Source organism: Corylus avellana, chromosome ca3 (genome assembly GCF_901000735.1).
Source record: "Corylus avellana chromosome ca3, CavTom2PMs-1.0".
NCBI classification, from domain to species: domain Eukaryota; kingdom Viridiplantae; phylum Streptophyta; class Magnoliopsida; order Fagales; family Betulaceae; genus Corylus; species Corylus avellana.
The window spans coordinates 2,329,370-2,337,417 of record NC_081543.1 but is presented as its reverse complement, the minus strand read 5'-3'; positions in this window follow the sequence as shown (position 1 = coordinate 2,337,417).

The window sequence follows — 8,048 nt, the reverse complement described above, 5'->3', positions numbered from 1 at the left end:
ATCTGAAACTAACTGGGACGATGGTTTTTTATAGATATTGTTTTATAATAGCCCGAACAACTATTGTGTATGTCATAGATAATGTTTAAGTTGTAAAGATTATAAATTGTATCTTTGGCATTGTACGGAACATTTTGCCACATTTGATTATAATTTGTCCAAAATAAAAAAAATAATAAAAAAAAAATGATGCTAACATTTTTTTGGTATGATTCATTGGCCGCTGTACTTGCTAGTTGCTATACAGCATAGACGGGTACCACTAATCCGATGATTTTCTTCTAATCAAATCTTTTAATTTATGGTGATTTAATCTCATCAAATCCTTATCAATAATCACACTCTTATTTAACTAAAATAGACAGCTATATCCAATTTTTGTGTTTTTCCTGTATTTGTTTCTCTTAGAACTTAATTATCATCTATAAAAAAGAAAAAAAACAAGGGGAAGCTAGATGCATGCATGCATGCATGGTCGTTGTCCTAAAGAGGTTGATGGTTACTTAATCTCTATCTAATGATGCTTTTAAGGGAGATAAAAAGGGGGATTAGGTGTTGATTAATATGACTAGGAATTGAACTTTCCTTCCTACCAGAGCCTCTGACCTATCCTAAAACCGTCATCTTGGAAGAACACAATTCCTTCACGCCGCTTTGATTGACTGGGTGTACGTACGCACATAGAGCATGAGATCATGTCCCGAAATTAGTAAAATGTTCCGATGAGTCGAAGGTTTTGAAAAGACTGATGGAATCTCACGTGGACTGACGACACTGTCGTCATCACACCCACTAAAACTGAAAGTACGTGTGAAAAACCAGAGCCGCTGGCTAACTAGTAAAGTGTCAGACGCCTAAACGACATGCTTCTTCTTTTTTTCCTTTTACATTATAATCTAGCAAGTGCTTTTGGTGTTAAAATTATAACATAAAATACAAAAGATCAGTTTGTTAATGTGCTTTGAATGGTGTTTTCTTGTTTTTAATTTGAAAATGTGCTAAGATGTGAATTCAACGTTAAACAGGTTTAAGTGTTTCGTGTTTTGTTACGTGATAAGTGTTGTTACACATCTCTTTTTTATTCATATTCGATGGTAAGCTTATATTTTGTACGAAAATGATGAACAAAAGATGAAAACCAAACACTTCTTAAGTGCATGTTGAGTTGAAAATGCAGGCTAAAACTTGTATTGTAAAACATATGGATCTTATTAAATACATTAACATTGTAATCCTGGATAAATACATAGAGTGAAATCTTATAGCTAGATTCTAATATATAATTAGGAATTTTTTTTTTTTTTTTTTTTTGACATAAACATATAATTAGGAGTATGTAGATGATTAAGGTGACAGAACGATTGATCAAATAGCCAAGTAGGAAAAGCCAAGTAGCTAGCCAACATTGATCCCAGATTAGACGTTATCTGGAGATTTGGACTTTCTTTAACCATGTTTTTAACATTAATTGACATTAATTTTGTCAGTTTTTCAGTTGTATCTATCAACTTATCTTGAAAAATCTAAGCTTTAATTTAGAACCCAAACAAGTTAGTCGTAAGACGGAAAGAGCGAGATTGATGATGTCTCATCACCTTTAATTAGGTAATCTTGCTGATCTTCAAGGGAGCAGTCAACAGAGCTTTATGGAGAAGTCAACACATGCAGCTTGATCCATGCTCTAGAAGCTTGCTGAGTTTATTTAATTAACTAAAATAAACAGTGAATGATTTAAATAAAGTTTAAATTTAAGATATTTGTTCTAATACTATCATTTATATCAAAAATTTAAGTTAATAGGAATCATAATTTATTCATTTTGATTAATACTTTAACATCAAAAAGCCTATATGATTAATTAAGGATCTTTAAATACCCTGATGATCATATGATCGAGCTTTATATTGAAAATAAAGATGAAATGGAAAAATCATTTTTAACTTTAAACTGTTTATTATGACTATTCTCTGGCAGCTTTCACAAGAAAATCTACGATAAATTTTAAATATTATCCTCAATATATATTCCATTTTATAATTAGCTCATTACCAAATCCAATATCATTTATCCAAAAAATTTAAGTTGGTAAAAAATAATTCAATAAATATTATAATATATACTCTCACTGATGGATCAATGAGCTAGTGAGACTTAACCTGTATAATATTTAATTGAAATGACCAGTTGTAATGTGAATTACATGTTAAACAAGCACTTATTCCACAAACAGGTTAAAAAATATGAATTTAGTTAATATTATAACAATTTTTCGAGGATAAGTATTTAAATATATATATTCAGCATCCCAATTCAACCGCAATGCTTGACCTTAGCCATGCTGAAATGATATATTCCAAACCAATCTCATTGTATCGATCGATCCCATCAGAGGAATTCAAAGAAAAGCACACGAAAAAGAACAAAACAAAAAAAGGTTTGAAGTTTGATTTGCCTTCTCAGATTTATCCACAACCGAAAAAGAGAAAGGCAGCAGGCTAGGGACCAATTTCGCTGTATTTGATTTATTTTCCTATTTTTCTTCTTAATTTTACCTAATATAATATAAATATACTACTGTTCTATATTTTATTTTTATTGTCTTGATTATATTTTTGTTACAAATTAACAATTAAGCTTATTTATAGAGAAAGCAAGGTAGGTAAAGGGAGCTAAGAAAGGTAATAAAGAAAATAAAATATTTATGGTGAATACTAAATAAGAAAATATGACATCAACAGTCGAATATGAAAAATACTAAAAATTTTTTTTTTTTTTTTTTTTTTTGGGAGGGGCCAGATCTGGTATACCATCTGTTTAATTACATCCTTAATTTAATTTAATTTGATATAAATAAATTTTATATTTTGTTTTTATGTACATGTCAGTGTTTTTATCAAGAATTTTAATTAATTAGGCTGAGTTAATACTGAGTTATATAATCTTATACACATGACTTCTACACGGTCAAATCGAACCCCACACATGAATACAAATTAATTACCACCCCTACCTTGTTGTCATCTATATTTTCTTAATTTCTCTTGAGTTCGCCACATGCATGAATATGAAAATCTTCATTATTGTCCAAAACCCTAATGAAACCAGCCTTTTAATATTAAAGCTTACGAATTCTGACCCACTCGAAACAACTAGCTAGCTAGTATCGATCAGTACTCCTAGAAAGATCAGAGGCTGCTCTGATATTTACTTGTCTTCTTCATTTTGAAGCATTTATCATTCCATGCAGTGACTGCTCTGATCTCTCTCAGCCGATCGATCTGGCCAAACTAATATATTATAGACAAATAAAAAATAATAATAATGGGATCGAAAATATATAGAGGTTGAAAGTGAAATGTAATACAAAAGGCTGTAACACATATAGAGGTTGCTTTCAGGGATTTGGATTTTATTGGTTGAAGCAAAGAGAAAGAGGTGAATCCGTGAGAGAAAAGGAACCAACGGTTCAACCAAACACAACACCAAACCAACTTTCAGGACGACCGAGAGAGCAGCCAACCCTCGTTGCCGCTTCGATCGATCGTGTCCCTTTTCATAACCTAAATGGCAGCATCTCCACTCCCTTTCAACACATCACTTTCCTTTCCTCTCTCTCTCTCTGTAATTTCATACTTTGAAGAAATAAATAGAAGAATATATGTTTACATTTCGGGATTGGATATAAAACTATATAGGTCAATCCTAAATTATATCTCTTAACGATCTAACTTGCTAATTTGATACTAGGTTCATGTTAAAATTGCGAGGAACATTGTTTTTAGATGTCTTATACGCTCATTCCAGTACTTTATCTGTTTGCAGGATAAAAAGTATGAAGAGTATTGACAAGAATATTATAATTTTTTACAGGCTAACATGACAGTTGATATTCTAAACAATTAAATTTAGCAGTTTAATTCAAAAGGTGGATGGGAGGATTAGCTGCATGTGTGGGGGTTAACGTGGTGATAGCTAGGTGGTCAATTTGTAGCTAGCTAGCTAGTGCGCATGCGTGGTGTTGCTTTTATATTAGCATCTTTTGAATTTGTAGCTAATGCATGCATGCTAATGCTACCTTTTGCTTTCATATTGGCATATATATATATATATAGTTGTTCTTATTTCAGTAGAGTCTGCAGGCTAGGGCATGGGTGGTAAGCCAGTGAACCAGCAATTAGTCCTTTTCACATAAAGAATCTTATGATTTTTGGAAGAATACAAAAATTCATGGCTGTGTTTGGTAAAAGGCCGGATTGTACCTAAAATTTTTTAAAAAATTTCTTAAAATTAACTTTAATATTCTTGCTTTTTATATCACATCAATCATTTTTTATTACTATTCAAATAAAAAAATCACTAGAAAACAAATTTTTTCACTTTTTAATACAAAATATTTTTACTTTTTTCTCTCATATAAATCAAATTTGCTACAGTACCGTTCCACTTCATTTTTCCATTATATTGCCAAACACAGCCATGTACACCAATTTGAACTTTTACTTTGGTTATATGGCTAACTATATATATATAAAATGTGTGTTTGCGCGCGCAAAGAGAAAGATAACAAAGCTCACGTGGGATTACGGCTGTTAATTTTTAACACATATACGAACTTAGCACAAATTAATGACTTAGAATTGAGAGGTCATGACATGATCCAAATCCTTACGACTATCAATTTTTAACATAGATACGAACTCGGCACAAATTAATGATTTAGAATGAAGAGGTCATGACATGATCCAAACCATATATATATATCTGTGTGTGTGTGTGTGTAGACAGATAACAAAGCTCATGTTACGGCTGTCAATTTTTAACACATACGAACTTAGCACAAATTAATGACTTAGAATTAAGAGGTCATGACGTGATCCAAACCCTTACGTCTGTCAATTTTTAACATAAATACAAACTCAGCACAAATTAATGATTTAGAATTGAGAGGTCATTACATGATCCAAACAAGACACTAGTACACAAATTGACATGTACCCTTAAAAAAAACACTCATGATCTTTTGTATTTTTGTGCTGTTAGGATGAATCACTCATTTTTTTTCTTTTTTACTGGTATCTTTTTGTTAGATTAATCATGCGTTTTCACGTGGCATGCATATTTGCAAAGGAAGAGAGAGTTTGGTATTTGAAGGAGCAATTTGCAATAAATGAATTGTAATGAATGAGATTGAGCTGTACGTTCTTCCAAAGCAACAGCCTGTTTACATACATCAGCCATGTGCAATATCGGCACCTCTCTGTCTCTCTGTCTCTCTCTTTTGGGTTGGAGGGGGCTTTGGGGATTTCTGTAGAGCATAATAAATTGGTCAGAGCTGCTAATAAAGTTGTTCACAGCATAAAAGTAACATTAGATTTTGCAAATTGGTCGGCTCCGACACGCTTTTAGACCCAACCCGGCCGGCCGGCCGGCCTTGTCATTTTGATTGGGAATTTGAGTGCACCACGTTCCCCAACATTTGGATAACATATACTGTACTCATTTTTAATATCAAATTAATATAAAAATAAAAAAAGTTGAAAGTTCAGTTGATGCCTTTTTACTTTTTAGGGTACTTTAAAAAAAAATAAAAAAAAAATAAAAAAAAAAAGGTGTTATGATGAATATAAATGTGAAGATAATTGAGAAAGAGAATGTTTTTTTTTTTAAAAAAAAAAAAAATTACACTCCAAATTATTTTCACATATATATCCATCACAGCACTCCAAAAAAAAGAAGTGTTACGATGGATATAAATGTGAAAATAATTGTTAATGTTTTATTTTGAAAACAAAAAAGAGAAAGATAATGGTTTAACAAAGAAAAGTGCTCCTCCGCCGCTGTTTGGGAGGTTTTTGTTTTTTATTTTTTATTTTATTTGTCCTGGTCATCGGGTTGATAATGGATTGCTGTCCTAGCTTTCGGGTTGAAAATGGAATAGATCATTGTGGGGGCTTAACTCTCACGGCCAGATTTTTAGTTTTTAGTTGTTTTTTATTTTTGTATTGTATTTAGGCTACCCATGTCCTAGATGTAGTCTGCACGAAGCAAATCTGTTCCTTAAATGTAATTGTATATGGATTAGTAGAAGCTTAAAGTCATTTTTATGACTTTGTAACCTTCATAGTTTTTTGCTATGATTTTTCAGAGCTGTATGTTCTATGTTAAAAGAGCTTTATGCTCATGAAATAATTTCATCAATGAAAGTTCCATATTTTTCAAAAAAAAAAAATAATAATAAAACAAAACAAAGAATTTCGGATATTGTTCGAGCTAGAAACATACATCAATATATCTTTTAGATTCTTGGAAGTGCTAGGTTTTGATCTTATTAACTTGATTATATTTTCCCTTGTAATAATTTTCTCCCTTCAATCTAAACAAACAAAAAAAAAATTGAGTATATTTGTTTTACAAATTACCTTATTTATAGGAAAAATATAATAGGTGAAGAGATCTTATAAGTATATTGTAGTGTCATGAGAGTTTCTGTCCAACTTGAGTTTGACTTTAGATGCTCAGAACTAAAAGACAAAAATATGGTGTAATCCAAATTATGAAGCTGGTTCGGTGCTGCCATTTTAGACTACTTTGTTGAAACTTTTTGCTTAAGGAATTTTTGGTCCATCCATCATTAGACATTAGATATGTTTTATACAAAATCAAGATTTTCTAAAGTTTTTTTTTAGATAAGTTTATGATCTTATATATATATATATATATATATATATATATATATCATTCTTTAAATTCTAATATACAATGACTTCAATAAAAACAATTTCAAAATCTGAATCTGAGTATATACAAAATCTAAATTATTTAATTTGAATTAAAATCTCTATATGATGTGATTCATTAAGACTTCACACTCCCTGCCGTGGCAGTGAAAATTACCATAAAATATTACATGTATTTTTAGTTGTTATTATGAGCTCACTCCCTTAGGAGTAAGTGTAACACTCTTCTTTTGTCTAGAGAAAACACCGCTTCCTTTCAAATTGCAATACACATTGTATGGTATGCCCTATATAAATTAATAATAGTTACCTAGTTGGTGCATAGAAAGAAAAAAAAAATTGTTTAAACTACTACAATTTTTTTTTACATGTCAGTCCACATTTTATAAAAGTAAGTGCCTTGTAAATTATCATAAGGGAGTCTACATTTTATTGGTTGATGGAAAAACTATTATATGGATTGCCACATCAAATTGTAAATGACGAGGTTTAAGTATCATGACAATCAATATTTTAGTAGTAAATGTGAACTAACATTAGCATGTAAAGGTGATAAGCGATAAGTTATTTGTCACGTAACAATTCACATTTTAGCTACCAACACAAAATGAGCCACATAAACTATCAAATTAATTTGTAAGAACTTTATAATAATAGTTGTTTTTTTATTTTTATTTTTTTGACGTGTCCACACAAGAGGGGGGGAGGAGAGATTCAAATTAGTGACCTCCACTTTATGAGGTGTGGTCCTTAGCCCGTTAGCCGATTGAGTTACCCGTTGGGGACTTTATAATAATAGTTGTAATAACTATGAAGTCGCAATGCCAAACATACCTTAAGTATTATTGGCATCGACTTCACTGGCTTCCCCGCAAGAGCTCGGCCACCCGGTCTTGGCCAATGGAATCCTCATTCTTGATGCGCTTAGTGCTTTCAGACCCTTGATCGTGTTAAGGCAGGGACGGAGCTATGAAATTTTATGGGAGGGGGCTAACCAAAAAAAAAAATTCGGTTCTTTAGAATTTTTTTATTAAAAAAAATTATTTTTGTTGTTTTTTTTGAACTAAAGACTACCGTAAGGGTAAAAAAAAAAGTGAGCATTTGAAAGTAAGGGCAAAAAAATGGACATTTGAAAGTAAGGACCAAAAATTAAAAAAAAAAAAAAAACTTAATGGGCATGGCCCAAAAAAATTAAGAATATGGCCAAAAAATTTTACTGGATATGGCCAAAAAATCTAAAAATATGGCCAAATTTTTTTTGGGAGGATGACTAAAATTAAAACATTACTTTACTTTTTTTTTTCCTATTTT